Source organism: Ursus americanus, chromosome 12 (assembly GCF_024610735.1).
Source record: "Ursus americanus isolate L20-20 chromosome 12, mUrsAme1.1.p, whole genome shotgun sequence".
Lineage (NCBI taxonomy): Eukaryota > Metazoa > Chordata > Mammalia > Carnivora > Ursidae > Ursus > Ursus americanus.
In genome coordinates, this window is record NC_142138.1 from 1,232,151 (window position 1) to 1,249,768 (window position 17,618).

The 17,618-nt window shown below is 45.5% G+C and overlaps 1 protein-coding gene across 4 annotated transcripts in view; it reads right to left on the reverse strand.

Annotated features, from left to right (window-relative positions):
* The window catches only part of HIVEP3 (HIVEP zinc finger 3), a 451,785-nt gene extending 434,395 nt beyond the window's left edge, over positions 1-17,390 (reverse strand). For 3 of the 4 annotated variants that reach the window (XR_006780076.2, XM_045799842.2, XM_087865782.1), the window contains exon 1: positions 17,251-17,390. The gene's annotated coding sequence lies outside the window, so the exon portion shown is untranslated. Of the gene's footprint in view, positions 1-16,178; positions 17,077-17,250 lie in introns of those variants that run through there. The other variant, XM_087865783.1, reaches the window with a different exon arrangement.
* Positions 17,391-17,618: the final 228 nt, after the last annotated feature.

A 17,618-nucleotide genomic window follows, 5' to 3' on the forward strand; every position in this document is an offset into this window, starting at 1 on the left:
GCATTGATAAACATAGGCCTGAAAATCACTTAACCAACCCTTGAATTAATGCAAGCCAGTGACAAGCATCTTCCCCCAAATTTAATGAGTTGAAAAACAATTCTTGGGGGCGCCTGGCTGGCTGAGTCAGTACAACACACAAATCTTGAGCCCCGGGTCGTGAGTTTGAGCCCCACATTGGGCATGGAGATTACTTTAAAAACAAAAACACCCCACAGCTCCTTGTCGGTTTTCAGTTGTATCTCTTGGATTGTTCGGCATCAAATCTGAGTGTGTTACGGGGCTGGGTTCCTGGTCTCATCCAGAAAGGTCCCACTCTGCGGCTTTCGTCCTTCCCTACTCTGCTCACATACAGGGTGCAGGGGGGCCCCACATGTGGCTGCCAGACCGGCACTGGCCTCCAAAGGCCCATGGCGCCCCCCACCCCCAGAGCAGCCAAGCAGGGGAGAAAGTGAGCCGGCTCCTGCAGATCATTCTTCAGGAAATCCCTGGGCTCCTGGCCAGTCACACCAAAGCCCGACGGCACCACAACCAGAGCAAAGAAATAAAAGCGAAGCTCTTCTCTTCTGATTGTAATGGAGACAATTCTCAGTTCGAAAAACTCAGGTGTGCAAGGAATGCAACTTTACTGTTCTCTAATCATTTGATTTATATTTAAATTTAAATTAAAATTTAAATTGCACACAATTCAAAGTCTCTCCCCCAGTCTCACCTCCGCAGAGTTACATGTACATTCTGGGGCCTTACTCAGTGAGTGCCAGGTGCCAGCGGCAGAGGGGCACCTGCTCCTCCGAGATGCCCCCATCCCCCAGCCTCTGCCCACACTTCCTCTCTCCCCTTCAGCCCTGGAACACTGGTCCACTCAGAGTCCCACAGAGACCTCCCAAGCGCAGACCTCCTCAGCCTTCTCTAAGCCAACCTCCAAGCCCCCTTGCCCTCTCAGGAGTACCTTCCCTGCCCTTTGCTGCGCAAGGGCTCTGGGAAATGCTTGGGGGGGTGGGGGTCCAGGCATTGGGAATCAGAGTCACACCGCTGCCCTCGGCTTTGCCTAAATACAGGAGCACAGCTTTCCTCAAATCCCCAGACTTGTGAGGGGCTTACGTAGTCACCGCCCTTCAGGATTCAGCCTAGACACGCAGCCAGCCTCCTTGGGGGGCCACAAACGTGGGCCTCTCCTCCTTCCCCCCAAACTTCCCCCTCCCCTCACCAAGGGCACCATTACTGCACTGGGAAAGGGCAGGGAGAGGGGGGAGATGGAGGGTGCTAGAAAAGCCTTCTCTTGCTCATCGGGCACCCTTCTAAATCTACTATCTATGCACTGAGTGCTTTGGTGCCCCCACGAGGACCAGGATTTGGAAAATCAAAAGGCAAGCATTGATTTCTGGATTCCGCTATGTTGCTTGCCCCCCGAGGCAATGAACGCAGAATGCCCTAGCTGCCTAGGCAGGGGGATGTGCCATAAGTAAAAGGAACCAGAGGGCCAAAAACCTCAGTGAATAACTAGAAATGGTGTCCTGCCACACCGCCCCTCGTCCTTCAGCTGCCTGCATGGCTATGGCACTGTCTGTTTTCCTGTCATGCTCTGTCCCTTTTGAACTTCCCCCTTCCAAAGTCCTTAGTAAAAACATCAAATAATTACATGCTGTAATTGCTGGTTGCGCAGGGACTGGAGGAAAGGGCAAAGGGGCTTTTGGCGAGTCACATCGGGGTGAAACAGCATGAAAGTCCAAGGAACAGCAAAGAGCAGAATGTGATTAAGAAGTAGAGGGCAAGTATCCCATTTATGTTTAAAAAAGACTTCATATCTGGATGTACATACATGAGCAAACGTACAGAAACTCACGGGAGAGCAGTGAAATTGGGAAGGGGACTTCCATATTCTTCCCTATATGCTCTGTGTCATTTGCATTATTTCCAAGGAGAACCTATCTGTGTTCTGCAGAAAAATGAAAGGTAGGATGGAAAAGAAGCAGCAGATAAAGGTAGACAGGTCAGGCAAGAAGGATGGGGGAAAATGCCTTCGTTAGGAGTTTCATTCTTGTCATGAAGCTGGCAAAATACAGACAGAATTTAATAGTCCCGATTAGAATCTTTCAACTAGTAAAGCAACATAACCTTGTTGCAGGACATCTGGAAAAAACGCAAAGAAATATAAAAATGAAGATCATCAGTAATCCCACCCCAAGAGATACCAGTGTGGACACTTTGGTCTACTTTCTACCAATCTTAATACATGTCTCATGAATATTCTTACTTATATGGGAATATTTTTACTCATATTCTCTGTAAGAAACTTCGTTTTGCTTTTTTGTAATTTTTGTCACTGTTTTTCTACCTACAAAAGTAATATGTTCATTATTGTAAAGAAAACATTCAGACATCTTATAAAGGGATATTTCTCATAATCTCCACGGTTAATAGTTTGGTGTATATTCTCCCAGTATTTTCCAATAAAATACATATTTATTTAAAGTAGATAATAAATGTTCATCAGCTTACTTTTTTCATTTAGCAATCAGTCTCTCCTGGCCATCTGATTTTTTCAGTTGATACAGAGCGTTATCATTCTTTCTAGCAGACATAGTATATTTTAGTAAACAGAGTGTACCTTATTTAACCAGTGCTATATTAATAGACACTTAAAATAGCTCCAATTTTAATTATCACAAAAAAATGCTTTATTGAATATTTGGTATAATTTCACACACTTATGCAAATATTTTCTGAGATAAAATTGCTGGAAATTGACTGTTACATCAAATAGGATGCACATTTAAATTTTAAAGGATGTTGCCGAAGGCCTCTAAAAATGCTGCAGAAATAGTTCCAACAACAGGGTATGAGAGTGCTCTTCTGAAAAATCTTAGCAACACTTGGTATTATCGATCTTCTGATATTTGATGACATGACTGACAACACATATCATTATTTTACAAATATTTTCCTTACCTTGACATTTACCTTTGATTTAATTACAATTTTAATTGTGCTTTTTGAAGAAATTTTTAATTTTATGCGGTCCAATTTATGGTACCAAGATTTTCAAAATGTTGACCCATATTTAACTGTGGAGTTTTCATCTTATATTTAAATATTGAATCTAGCTGTAGCTTACTTTGGCTTAAGAACTGAAGTAAAGATCCAGGTTCTCTTAAATAAAAAATTTAATGAAGCATAAGTTATACACAGAGCAGTGCACAAAGCATAAACGCACAGGTTAATGAATTTTCACAAAGTAAATTTCATGCGCCCCATGTGCCACACCTCCGTCTGCCACAGCACGAGCCACGCCATCCCATGCAGAAAACAGAACATGGCCCACACCCGAGAAGCCCCCTTAATTTCCCCCTTCCAGTCATTACCTCCCCTAGGCAAACACTCTCCTGATTTATATCATCAAAGATTAGTTCTGCCTGTCTTGGTATCTGGCTTCTTTTTCTCTGCGCCATGCTTGTGAAATTCATCCACGTCTTTGTATGTAGGTATAGATTACTTATTCTCATTCCTGTATACACTCCACTGCATGAATATACTATGATTTATTTATTCATTCTCATGCCTTTGAACATTTGGGCTACTTCTGGTTTGAAGTCATTAGTAAGATAATAAGAGTGCCATGAACATTCTTATATGACTATTTATAACCATGTATACAAGTCTGCTGGGTATCTACCTAGGCATGGAATTTGGAGCATGGAGTATGTGTGTTCAGCTTTAGTAGATATGACCAGTTTTCCAAGGTAGTTGTACACTCCCACCGATAACATATGAGTCCAATTGTTCGTGTTCTTGCCAACACTTGGTATTACCTGACTTTTTAATTTTGTCTATTCTAGTGGCTATGTAGAGATACTCATTGTGCTTTAATTTGCATTTCCCTGAGAACAAATGAAGTTGAGTACCTTTTAATGTATTTATTAACCATTCCAACACCCTCTGTGTGAACTATTTACTTTTTTTGGGTCCTTTTTTTGTCTATTTTCCTACTGGGCTACTTGCTTTTCTCTTACTGGTTTTTAGTTCTTTACAGTATTTTCTACTCTATGGCTTGCCCTTTCATTTTCTTCATGGTGTCTTTTGATGATCAGAAGTTCTTGATTTCAATCTAATCTAGTTTATCAATATTTTCCTCTACAGTAGTGCTCTTGTGTCTTCTTTAAGAGATGTTTGCTATCCCAAGGTTACCCAGATATTCTCTTATGCTTCCTCCTAAGACCTTTGTTGTCTTACCTGTCACAGCTAAATCTACAATGAGCTGGAATTAATTTTTGTGAAATGGTCTGGGGCAGAGGTCAAGATTCATTTTTTCCATATGGATATGAAATTGAACCAGCACTGTTTATTGAAAAGAATCCCTTCTCTTCTACATTTCAGGGTCACCTTTGTTGTAAATCAGGTGATCATATAAGGGTCTCTTCCTTAATTTCCTAATATGTTTCATTAGGCCCTTTGTGTATTCTGGCACAAATACCACAGTCTTAATTACTATAGCTTTATCATAAGTCTTAATGTCTGGTAGTGGAAGTGCTCTCAGCTTTGTTCTTATTCTTCATAATTGTCTTAGCTAATTTTGGCTCTTTTCCTTTTCATACAAATTTCATAGTCAGTTAATGTCCATTTAAAAAGCCTGTTGAGGGGCGCCTGAGTGGCTCAGTCATTAAGTGTCTGCCTTCGGCTCAGGGCGTGATCCCAGAGTCCTGGGATCGAGCCCCACATCAGGCTCATCCGCTGGGAGCCTGCTTCTTCCTCTCCCACTCCCTCTGCTTGTGTTCCCTCTCTCACTGGCTGTCTCTCTCTCTGTCAAATAAATAAATAAAATCTTTTTAAAAATAAATAAATAATAAAAAGCCTGTTGAAATTTTGAATGGTTTGCATAATTTACAGATAAATTTGGAGGAATTAACGTCTTTACAACATTGAGTCATCCAGTCTATGAACATAGTATATCTCTCCATCTACTAAAGGCTTTTTAAATTTCTCTCAATACATATTCTTGTTTTCAGTGTAGAGATCCTGTACTTCTCTATTACATTTATTCCTATGAATTTGGTGTTTTTAAGGCTATTGTAAAAGGTATCATTTTTTAAATTTCATTTTCTATTCTTTGTTACTAGTATACAGAAGTATAATTGATTTTTATATATTGACCTTGTATCCATCATCCTTGCTAAATTTTCTTATTAATTCCAAGAGCTTTTCTAAAGATTCTTTTAAATTTTCTGAATACACAATCATTTTGGCTCCTAATAGTGACAGTTTTATTACTTTCTCCGCCCTTGCTGCAATGGCTAGAAGTTCTAATGCAATGTTAAATAGAAGTCATGATAGCAGACATCCCAAAGAGAAGGCTTTCAACATTCCACCATCAAGTATACATTTGCTTCGAGTTATTTGTAGGTACTCATTATCAAATTAAGGAATTTCCTTTGCTAAAACTTATTCTTTTTATCATGAATCAATGTTGAATTTTATCAAATCTTTTTCCCGCATCTATTAAAATTATTGTATATATTTTCTCTTTATTCTGTTATTTTGGGGAATCATTTGACTTCTTTTCAAATGTTAACCTACCTGTAAATTCCTGAAACCTGTTCCACTTGGTTAAGGCATATTATCCTTTTTATACATTATTGAATTCATTTTTACTATATTTTGTTTAGGATTTCTGTATCAATGTCCATGAGAGGGTTGTCTTTAATTTTCTTTTCTTGTGATGTCCTCATCAGTTATTGGCATAAAGGTTTTTCTTGAGAATGAGTGAGGGTATGTTACATCTTTTTCTATTCTCTGGGAAAATGTGTAAGATTGATGTTATTACTTCATTTAAACATTGGGAAAACTATCAGAGAGACCGTATGGGCCTATAGAGCCTCTTTGTTTGTTTATCTGTTTGGTAGGAAGGTCTTTAATAATGAATTCAATTCTTTAATACCTATAGCTCCCTTCAGATTTTTTATTTCTTCTTGTGTTAGTTTTGATATGTCAGGCTTTCTGGCTGGCTCAGTTGGTAGAGCATGCAACTCTCGACCTCAAGGTCATGAGTTCAAACCCCATGTTGGGCATGGAGCCTACTTAAAAAAATAATAATAGCAATCTATTTTATCCTTAAACATATAACCACTTTCCAAAAACACTTGTTAAATAATATGTCTCTTAGAAACTGTGATATGCTACCTCTATCATTCGAATTTCATTCAATAAGCCATCCAAAAATATGGATCAGCTCAAACCATGACCCAGACGTCATTCCAGTGCTAGGAATAAGCATTAAATAAGACAACATTCCTGCTTTCAGAGCTTAAGCTTAGTGAAGAAAACAGACAATAAACAAGATCCTGACAAGTATTCTGAGGAATACAGCAGCGTAAGGGTGTGAAGAGGGGGAAGGCAAGGACTATTTTACATGCAAAAATCAGAGGAGGTCACTTTGAAGAGGTTATATCTGATCATAGACCTACACGATGTGACAGAATGAGCCATAACAAAATCAGAAGGAAGAAATGCAAAGGCCCTAAGGTAGTAAATGTACTTGGGACAGTCCAGAAAGAACAAAGAGATCAGTGCAACTGCAGCACAGTAAGAAAGAGAGAAAGAAGCAGAAGATAAATTTAGAAACCTAGGTAGGAGCCAGATTGTACACAGTCCTATAGAGTGTGGTAATGATTTGGGGTATTCAAAATGTAATGGGAAAACACTGGCTTTGAGCTGGCAAGTAACATGATATCATTTATGTTTTAAAAGATCCTCTAGGGGTGCCTGAGTGGCTCAGTCAGTTGAGCATCCAAATCTTGATTTCAGCTCAGGTCATGATCTCAGATTTGTGAGATCGAGCCCCACATTGGGCTCCAGCACCGGGCATGGAGTCTGCTGAAGATTCTCTCTCTCCCTCTCCCTCTGCCCATCCTTCCCCTCTCCCTCTCTTTAAAAAAAAACCAAAAACAAAAAAACAAAAGAAAAACAAACCTCCTGTAACTATGTGTGTAGAATAGACGGGGGGAGGCTACTGCAATAATTCAAGCAAAGGATGGTTATGGCCTGGTTGATGGTGGGAACAGTGGAGGCCAGGTTAAGTGCTGAGATCCAGTCTATGTTTTGAAGACAGAGTCAACAGGACTTCCTGTTGACCTGAATGTGGGAGTTATAGGAAAGAGAAGACTCAAGGATAATTTCTAGGTTTTGGGGCTCAACAATTGGGTGGATGGTAGTGCCCTTTTATGGGCCTGAGAATAAAGGGAAAGGAGCAGGTTTGGGAAGTTGAAAATCAGGAGTTTGGTATAAGACATGTTAAGTTTCAGATCTTGTTAGACAGTCCAGTGTAGAATCAAAGTAGGCAAATGAATATATGGGTCTGAATTGCAGAAGAATGATGAAAACTGGAGATATAAACTTTAGAGTCATGCACAAATAGATATTTAATACCATAAAACAGGAAAAATTCATCTAGGAATGGAGAAGAGGTCCAAGACCTGAGCCCTGCAATACTTCAACTTTAAAAATTGGGAAGAGAGAATCCACAGCAAAGATGACAGAGGAGTATCCAATCCAGTGAGGTGAAACTCCCATACGTGTGTGAGTGTTTCTGAATTCAACACTCTTCTTTCCTGGTCTTTCTGTCGATTCTTGTGTCAGTTTTGATTCCTTCAATTCCAAATAACAAACAATCCAACTCAAACAAGCTTAAGCAATGAAAGAAAAACCAGGTATGGCTCTAATAATGTCACTTGGATGCAGTTTCTCTCCTATGCCTTCTTTTTTTTTTTTAAGATTTTATTTATTTATTTGACACAGAGACAGCTAGTGAGAGAGACAGCCAGTGAGAGAGAGACAAGCAGGGGGAGTGGGAGAGGAAGAAGCAGCCTCCCTCCTCCCAGCGGAGGAGCCTGATGTGGGGCTCGATCCCAGAACGCCGGGATCACGCCCTGAGTCGAAGGCAGACGCTTAACGACTGAGCCACCCAGGCGCCCCTCTCTCCTGTGCTTTCTAACATGGTGACTTCATTGTTGGTTTCATGTAATAATGACAAGGCTGGGGTCCCACAACAAGGAGGAGGGGAGCACTAGTGACCTGGAATGACCTCAAACCAAATTCATGGCTGCAGTTCTGTAAAATCAAGGTGGTATAAAACAATACTCAAAATCTGTGCAAAGGCTGGCCAGTGATTACAACCTACCTTTTCCTTTTCGTCTTTCAGTACTTGGGCAATCTTCTCTGCTGTCTCTAAGTGGGGGAGGAAGACATGGTTTTACTTCTGGTTCACCTTTACCCTGAGTAGTTCCAGCTTTATATGGAAATAGTCTCCTATGAGACTCTCCACCTTGAGCAAGCTACAGACTTTGACTTCTAACCTCCTTGTCCTGCAAGGCTGCCAAAACCAAAGCCCTGTTTCACTAGGATCAACAAACGTTCTCAGGGCAAAAGCATCCAGTGATTGGCGTATCCTTCTAGGTTCCACTAGACCTTCGATTTCCACCGTCTAGTCCCTTTGTCTTTTCTCAGTTCTCTAGGACTTTAAAGGAAATTTAATTTTTTTTTAATTTAAAAAATATCCCCAAACATTTTAAAATTTTTCAGCAGGAACTTTGGTCCACATAACCTTGCCTACCATTATCAGAAACCGAAGGCAACCATTTCCTTCTTCGTTACCATTGGATGAGTTAGTTTTCCTTGGCAGTTACAGTATTTGCATGAGGTTCCTCTGGCCAGGGGAGGGGAGGACAACCATGATACTTTTTTAAATGAGCTATTTTTTTTGCAAACCAAAAGCCCTCTTCCTCCCTGCTCCCACAGAGACAGAATACTTCCCATAAACATGGCGTCTTGCCCGTGTGGTTTTTCAGGTAACCCCACTTCTTTTGCTTCTTTGAGCCAAACTATATCCAGGAGGGTATATTCCTCTAGCTGCACACCCAGTTCCCACCATACTTGCTACAAGCAAGGGATAGAGCTTTTTCACATCAAGTTGAACTTTTTACCTAAAAGAGCATGATTTTCTAGAACTTTCTAAGATCTGTAGCTACTGGGCTCTCTCACCATCTCCATTCTGCTTCTCTTCATTTCCTCCCACAAGGCTTCCACCTGATCTCATCTATTCTAGACTCTCTTCACACACATTTTGAAGCCTCTGGATTAAATTTCTCTCCTAATTTTGCCAAAAATAGGATAGTTTACAAGGTTTTCATCATTATTTTTTCACCTCCCTTGTTGTTTTTGATGTTTTTCAGGAAAATAAGGGGAAATGCCAACTAACACAGCAATGTTTTTATTCAAAGGTTGGAATCATCTTGACTCCTCCCTTTCTCTCACATTTAATAGCAAATACATCTTCAAATCCTGTCAATTCTACCTTCAAAATATATTCAGAGCTTCTCCACTTCTCACCACCTCCACCTCTACCCTAATCTAAGCCACCACTGTATTTTATCTGGACTATTGCACGGCCTCCTAATTAGTTGACCTGGATTCACCTTGGCTGCCTTACTGTCTATTCTCCATACGGCATTTACATTTTTCAAGACAGAAGCCAGATCATGTCACCTGTGCTCAAAATCTTCCAATGGCTTCCTATCTCAGTAGAATAAAATCAGTCTTTAATATAGATATGAAGCCCTCCATTCCTTCCAACTCCCCCTCTCCCATTATTCATTGCATTCCAGCCACAATACCCTCCTTGCTGTTCTTCAAACAAGTCAAGCATACTTCAACCTCGGGGCCTTTACACTTGCTGAACCCTCTGCAGGGAATGCAGCACCCCTAGGCTTCCTCATGGCTTATTCCTCACTTCCTTCACATCTCTGCTCAAATAGCAGAGTATCAAGAGTCTGTCCTTGAACAACCTCTCTAACATAACAGCATTACCCCCAACATCCACTCTGTTTCCTTACTCAGTTTATATTTCTTCCCTGCACTTATCACCACCTTATATATTTTATGTTTATTTGCTTTTTTGTTCGGAGTTCTCTGTTTTCCCCCCACCCAAATATAAGCTCTATGAGAACAAAACCTCTGTCCGTTTTTATTCCAGGATCTATCACAAGAATCTAGAACAGTGCCTGGCCCTATAGTAAACATTCAATAAATACCACAGAGTGAAGACTGTGGCTAGAGGAACGCCACTGTGGGAAGTCCAGTGAAAGCAGACACCGGGCAGCTCCACTCCCCCTGCTGCCACGTGCTCTCTCACCTCCGTGCCATCTCCCTGCCACCCAGCTTCTTTGCTCACTCACCTACCTTTCCAATGTCACTACCGTCAGCCCAAGTCCAGAAGTCCTTCCTGCCTGAGGCTCCTCAGCACAACCGATTCAGTGTCCAAATCCCAAATATCTAACTGGTCCACCTTAGTCCAAGAACCCACCCAGAGTCCAATTAGCCATTGCTGGGGGGGGGCAGGAGGAGGGTGTGGCTGTGTCTGCTCATATGCCAAGTACAGTCACCCTCTCTAGGAGCTCTACAAAGGGAAAAATTGCTGGGGATCGGTCATTTAAATACAGAACAAGCCTCCAGTAACGCATCCCTGACACTGGGGGGGGGGGGGGATATGTGTCCCTTCTATAAGGGTACCTCTAACTCAAGCGCCTTCCACATCCTGGCAAGTAACACCAGTGAGTGAAGAGGGCAGCGTGGCAAGACGGCTAGCTAGAAGCAGCTGCTCTGACTAACTGCCCCCAAGGAGGAATGTGGGCCTGCTGTCACCAGATCTTCTGAGGGCTCACGAGAAGCCAAGAAATCTGGACATTTCAGTGGGAAATCTCCCACTTTTTAAATGATGGCAACTAATCCAATTTTTAAAAAATAAAACACGGCGCAGACCAGATAAAACGCATCTGCTGACCAAATCTGGCTCAGGGCTACCGGTGCGTGATTCTGTTTTATACAGTCAGCCCAAAAATAGGACACCAGTAATTTACCACACTCGAAAGCAATGTTTCCCAGGGGGTTCAGTGTGAGGATTTCATTAGCTGGAGTAACCAGGCCTCTCCGCCCCGTTCGCAGCACCTGCCCCATCCTCTCCACCAACCCTCCTACAAACTCCCACCAACTTTTCACCACGAGAGACAAGGTTTAGTGGAAAGCATTCAGGCTTCAGAACCAAACAAACCTGGGTTAAAACCCAGGGCTACCTCCTAGCATTCCTTAACCTCTGTAAGCCTCAGTTTCTTCATCTGCAAAATGGGAATACTAAGTCCTACTTAGAAGGGTCTTCAGGAACAGAGGTAATGTGAGCAAAGTGCCTGGCACCCAATAGAGGCCCAGAGCAAATAACTGCTGCTCACAGATTAGGGGCTGCTTTCCCCGTGGAAAGGTGTTTGACACCTGAAAACCCACAACTGCAGATGCGCCATGTTTGGGGTCAGCTGATGCCGCCTAAACCTCTCTGTGGAATAAAGAAAGGGTAAAAATGTATTCAGTAAGTAAAATAAGGATGGGAAATACAGCCCTTCAGGGCTCCAGAACTTCACACTAAAGGCGCTGCTTGTGAACTTGGTCCAGAACGTCTACATGCATAGAAACCAGCACTAATTAAAATTCGCAGACATCAATTATCTGATTATTCAAGAACTCTCTCAACTTCTAAAGTCATTTTTTGTATGCATATTTCAACACCGAAGTCAAGTCAATGCACGCCAATTCTCCAATGGCCTAAAAAAAAAAAAATTAATTCTGTAGCTCCCGGAGACACAACTTAAAAAGAAAACCCTGTTGGCCAAGTGCAAACTGTAATGGTGTCCCCATCTGGTGTGGACTGCCAGTGACGACAACGGGCCAGCCCTACGTCCACCAACAAACACAGGGGAGCCACCACTGCAAACAAGGATCCATAACCCCTGGAAATAATGCCTCCCTCGCCCACCCCTACCGCACCCTGTGCTCTCCAGGCAGTGAAGACCCCTCGGGCCAGGACCAGAGGGCCACACAGAACACCTGGCTTCATACCATACAGCACACATCTCATGAGTCACGCAACAGGAAGGGGGTCATCCTACAAGGAAACATGCCAGTGAAGCGCCCTCCAGGAACTGGGGGGACCCTCAACTGTGAAACCCAGAAACACATTTCTACCAGCAGAGACTCCAAGTAGGCTTGTCCACCGAGCAAGCTTCGAACGAACAGAACTTGTCCCCAGTCGCCTGTATTCTCCCCTCCCCCCAAGAAGAGCCAAGCGCCCCCATCCCAAATGTGCCTGGGCCTAGTCCTGTCTCCTGGGCTCTCGGGGCTCTCAGATTTGTCCATGTCCATTACCAGCTATCCTCCAGGGAGACCCAAGCACCGGAAAATCACTTCCCTCCCTCACTGCCAAGCCTCTCCTAGGAGGCAGGTGATCAGGAATTATGTAAGCTATTCTCTAGATTTAAAAAAAAAAAAAAAAAGTGGGGAGGGAGTCTGAGAGGGGTGGAGTAAAATTCAAGATTGGCCAGGAGCTGACAACCCCTGAAGCTGGGCAGCATCGGGTGAACAGGGGTCTGTCATAGGCTTTTCCCAATTTGTGTCTATGTTTAAAATGTACCATAATAAAAAAGCCCTTAAAGGGGCGTAGGAAGAGGACACAGATACAACCTGAAAATAAAACCAAGTGTCCTTCACTCTCCACCCTGCGTTTGAACACAGAAAAATCTGGGAAGTCCTCAGACTTTTAGATCCACAGCCCAGAGGGGTCATGCACTCCCAGAGGAGAGACAGCATCTTCTAAAGCCCCACACTCGCTGTCCTCAACAAAATCACCTTTGAAAAACTCCCTAGAACTTTTCAAAATTATTCTGGCATGACCCAGCTTCCCTTCTTGGACTGCAAACCTCTGCCTCCAGAAATCACCCCTCCAGCCTCATCCCACTACAAGGGCCTCTACTTCCTGTTCCAAACTAGTGCGTTGAGCAAGCCGGAGACTGAAATAGCTCCTGGGTGGCAGACGGATGCCTGCCTTCCGACAGCTGGTGTAGCTGGTCCTCCCTCCCGGGGGTCCCAAGTGACGGGACTATTCTCACTCTCAGGGAGTCAGGGAACACTTTACATGACCTCTCCTGCCTCTTCCCTTTAGTTTCAACTTGCTCCTCATAAGAATTTTTTTTTTTATGATCTGAAGTGGGTTTTGTCAATCTCAACACTGTGGACATGGGGGCTGAAAAATTCCTGGGTGTGGGGGGCTGTCCTCCGCCCTGCAGGACACTCAGCAGCATCCCTGGTCTCCACCCACTAAATGACAGGAGCACATACTCCAGCCGTGACAACCCAAAATGTCCCAGACGTTGCCACACGTTCCCTAGGGGGCAAAACCGCCCCTGCTGAAGAATCACTGGTCTAAAAGATACTGAAAAACCAAGACCAATATTGTCCTGGCAAAAAAAAAAAAAAAAAAAATTGAGGTTATACAGTTTCTTCCCACAGTCACTATTAGACAAAATATTTCAGCATATAAATTTGTTGAGTATGAATATTCAAGACATGTTGCATCCCAAGCCAGAAACACGTAAATGACCAAGAGAAAAATAAACTTATAATACTCCCAACTCTTTTTCCTGTCTTTGTGGTTTCCTGTGTAAATCTTACTTGTTTCCTCCAGATGATTCTGTTTGCCTGTCAATGTGGTAATCACTCTACCCAGGCCTTCTCTGAAGTGCCCCAAAATCTGGGATGTTAGAAGGAAAAGCTTCTAATGAGTCTGAGCACGCCCCAAGGTGTGCTGGTTCCCCAGCACTTACTGAACAGATGTCACTGGAAAACAGCATCCCCCCAAAGAAGGCCTCCTAACGAAAGCACAAGAAAAGCATCACCAACATGCCTGATACAACTTCAGATAACACCAGATTCCCAGCATGACCAAGAAGCACCACACATAGCTAACGGAGCCGAGCCGTGTCAGAGTCTACAACCCCCACAGGGAAACACTGTTAACGTCTTCAGTAAGCAGAGGGAGTTTCCCACTGTATTTAAATGGGACACTCCCTTCATGAGGAGAAAGAAAATCTGTTTTTGGTCTGCAGGGGACTTACATTAGCTGTAATCTATTATCCAGCTTTGGGGAACAGACATACAGAACTGTCTCTCATCCCCCACCCCATCAGACTCCCCAGCTCCACTCGGGGGTTCTCCAGGGAGATAATGACTTGTTCTTCCCCTCTGATACTTGTAGACAGACAAGCACTGGGTGGGGGGATTCTGTCTTTTGGGGTCCATTCCTAACCTCTGTTACCCAATGCCACTGCCTGTCTCAGTCTGGATCACCCCAATCCTAGATTCTGGCCAAGGTCTCCTAACTTCCTGGTTTCACATTTCCCCTCTGTCCAGGTTTATGCCAATGATGGTCTTTTAAGAGCACAAGCCAGAAGGCCCCAGAGTCCTGCGGTTTCCCACTGCCTATCACTCAATACCACCCCAGCTTCTTTGGTGCACAGATTTGTGAAGTACACCCAATGTTTGACCCAAGAGGAGCCCGAGGAGGAACAGAATGAGCAATGAGCAGTGAGCAGGAAGGGGCACACTCGTGAAGGGTTCATCCACTGGGCAGATGGAGGGAGAAGAGGGAAGGGAGTGTTAAACTCAGTGACAGAGTTTCCTTTCAACCCTGACTTCTTGTGATTCTGCGAACTCCTGCCCCTCAGAGGCTCCCATCATCTGACCCCAAGCCTCCTGCAAAGTCATGCCAGACTGTCCTCCGGAAATGTCCCTCACACAGTGCTGCACGTGGTTACCCCACTTCTACAGGATGCCTTCTTTCCTGGTCATCTTTCATGTTTTTAATTACAAAAGGAACGACACTGGTGGCAACAGCAGAAAATGAAGTATTTAAGATGAAGTCTCTCAACCATTGCACTCCCATCATAGCCACTGGCAGCCCAGAGCACGGTGCACGGCCCCTGCTCCCTCCCCATCTCTCTCCCTCTCTCTCTCTCTCTCTCTCACACACACACACACACACACACACACACACTCCACTCATTTGATACTTGATCTTATACTGTGCCTCGGGGAGGAGGACATTTAATTCTACCATCCACTCACTCATCTCTCCAGCACCCCATGAGGTTAAGTCAGTTAGTTCAAATGCTTCAGCCGGGGCTGCTGCACCAATGAGGGACTGCGAGGCAGCGAGAGCGCGTGTCTTGCTCAAAATCACACATTAGCCGGCAGCAGAGTTAAGACCACAACAAGAAGCCCTACCCCAGTGTTTGTTATTACACTGGAAAGTACTCCTCACCCCCACTACAGAATGCAGTCTGGTACGGACAGAAGGTAGAAATAAATACGTGTGTTAAGAATGGCCTGGGGAAGCACAGTTAAGTACTTGGACTCTGAACATAGGCTGACTAAGCTTAGAATCTGGCTGTCATTTACCTCTCACCGTGCGACCCGAGTCAATCCACTGCGCCTGAGTGTCATCGTCTGAAACATGGGGTAATGACAGTACCTCCCTTACAAGGTCACTGTGAGAATGAGATAACTTAATATCTGTAAAGCACCCAAAACAGTGTCTGCTACGTGTGCTAACAAAATCACCATCACAGCTCTCACACAAGCCCCCAAACACACTAAATATTCTTAAACTCTTCTTAAAATTGAGGCTCGCAAATCAAAACCACATCTTGTTAGCTCCATACCTTGTCCCAAAAGAAATCAGCATGGGGAAGAAACTCAGATGATAGAACTCGAAAAAAACATCTAAGTGACCCAGTGACTGAAACCATTACTCGGGGGAGGAATGACCTCATAGATCAGTGACACCTACTGCACCAAACAATAAAAACCTTAACAGCCTCTGGCAGTTATTATCTAAGGAAAGTGGGCTGCAAACCTGCTGGAGAATTGGTTTTGCCATGGTAATATTTCGAGTCAATTGCTGCTCCTACACTAAACGTACTGGTGTTGCACAACCGGCAAACTAACTAGAGGAACACTGTTAACATGAATTAGATATTACTAAAGATTCAACACTACAACAGTGCCTGATTACAAGAGATTTCGGGCTGTATTGCTTAATGGGCACATGAAAGTGCTAATTAAGCCCACTCGCAGAGGATGTTCCTAGGCAGCTCTGTAAACCACAGGTAGCAAGAGGTCTATGTACTAAGTGAGGAGCCGTATTCCCAACCCAGTTGGATACAGTCCTACGGGAAAGATGGGAAAGCAGAGGAAGAGCCAAGGTTTTCTGCACAGGAGGGGTAACCTGGTAAAGCAGTATCCAAACTTACCTGGATCTCAGGTTGGTTGGTTTTCCTTAGCTACTTCCGCAGCAATACTTCTAAAACCTCCTTTGCTTAAGTGAAAGACCAAATAATTCACCATAGATTGGCGACCCTCACCAAACAGCATAAGCAAGGAGAGGGAGAGTAAGCCTTGCCATTATTACCAAAAGCTTCCCAGGCAACCAGAAGACACTGAATGGCTCTCCCGGCTCTCCAGGCAGCACCTTGGCCCAAAGCATCTCACAGCAAACAGCTTCAAGCTTTCGGTGGCTCTTCAAGAGTTGCTAGACTAAAGGCATTAGCCATGCGTTTCAGGATCTATTTTGCTTTCCCACCTTGTTAATTAACTAATCAGGGATGGCAAAGCACCTCACAAATATAAACCGTCAGGGAAACGCTAAGTAAATTCGCCTACCTGGTCTATATGTCAATACTAAATTAGGAAAGGGAGAAGGGCTGAGCGGGAGGCTGAGCTGTCCCCAGTTGCTGCAATCCTGGGGCCAGGGCTCGCTAACGCAAGGCGGACTGACCCGCGTGCCCTGCAGCAGCCTCCGGCCCCGGGGCAGGGCTCTCGGCAGGACTTCTGGAAGGGAACCCTGGACTGGAGCCACCCCGGGGCAAAGGGAACGCTGCGCGCCAGGCGCATCCTCGCGCCTCAGCCTCCATCTCCCCGCATCTCTGGCATGTCAACAAACGCCGACCACAAAGTGAAACTTTCCGGGCCCCCGCTGTCGCGCTGGGTCTCTGCCCTCTGCCCTGGAGCGCGTCGCGGGCACAGGTGTGGAGCCGGGCCTCGGAGGGGACCCCCGCCCCCAGCCCCTGCGATTGTGTAATCGGCCCGGGAGGGGGTGCTCGGCACCGGCCCCACGCCCAGCTGCGGAGGCGCGGCCCGTGGACCCCGCGGCAGGCGCGGCGCCCGGGGCTGTGGGGGGTTGGGGAGGACTGATGTCCCGCCCCCCGGGACCGCCCCCGGGCGGCCAGGGGAGCCGCGGCGCTGACACAGCCCGGAGGGGGCGCCCGCGCGGCGGACCGACGCCGAGGAGGGGGCGCGAGGGCTCGGCAACGCGGCCGGCCTTACCTGCTCACCGGGCCGGCACGGCGGGAGGCGGCTCGGGATGCCGGGGCGGCGGGCGGCGAGCGGTAGCGCTGGCAGCCACCCGGCCGCGGCATGTAAGGAACCGCGGCGGCGGCTGCGGCGGCGGCGGCGGGCGCGGGACTGACAGCCCCAGGCCCCGCCTCCAGGCCCCGGGCCCCGCCCCCTCCGCGGCCGCGCGGCTGGCCCCGCCTCCTCCGCCCACTGCCGGGGTCAAGCTCGGTCCACCAGCCTGGAGGGCGGGGGCGCTCGCTTCCGATTGGCCTGAGAGATGCCCGCCCCGCCCACTCCCCGCCTCCTCCTTGGCAGGGAGCGGCGCGTGCGCGGTGGCGGCGATGGGCAACGCACAGGCT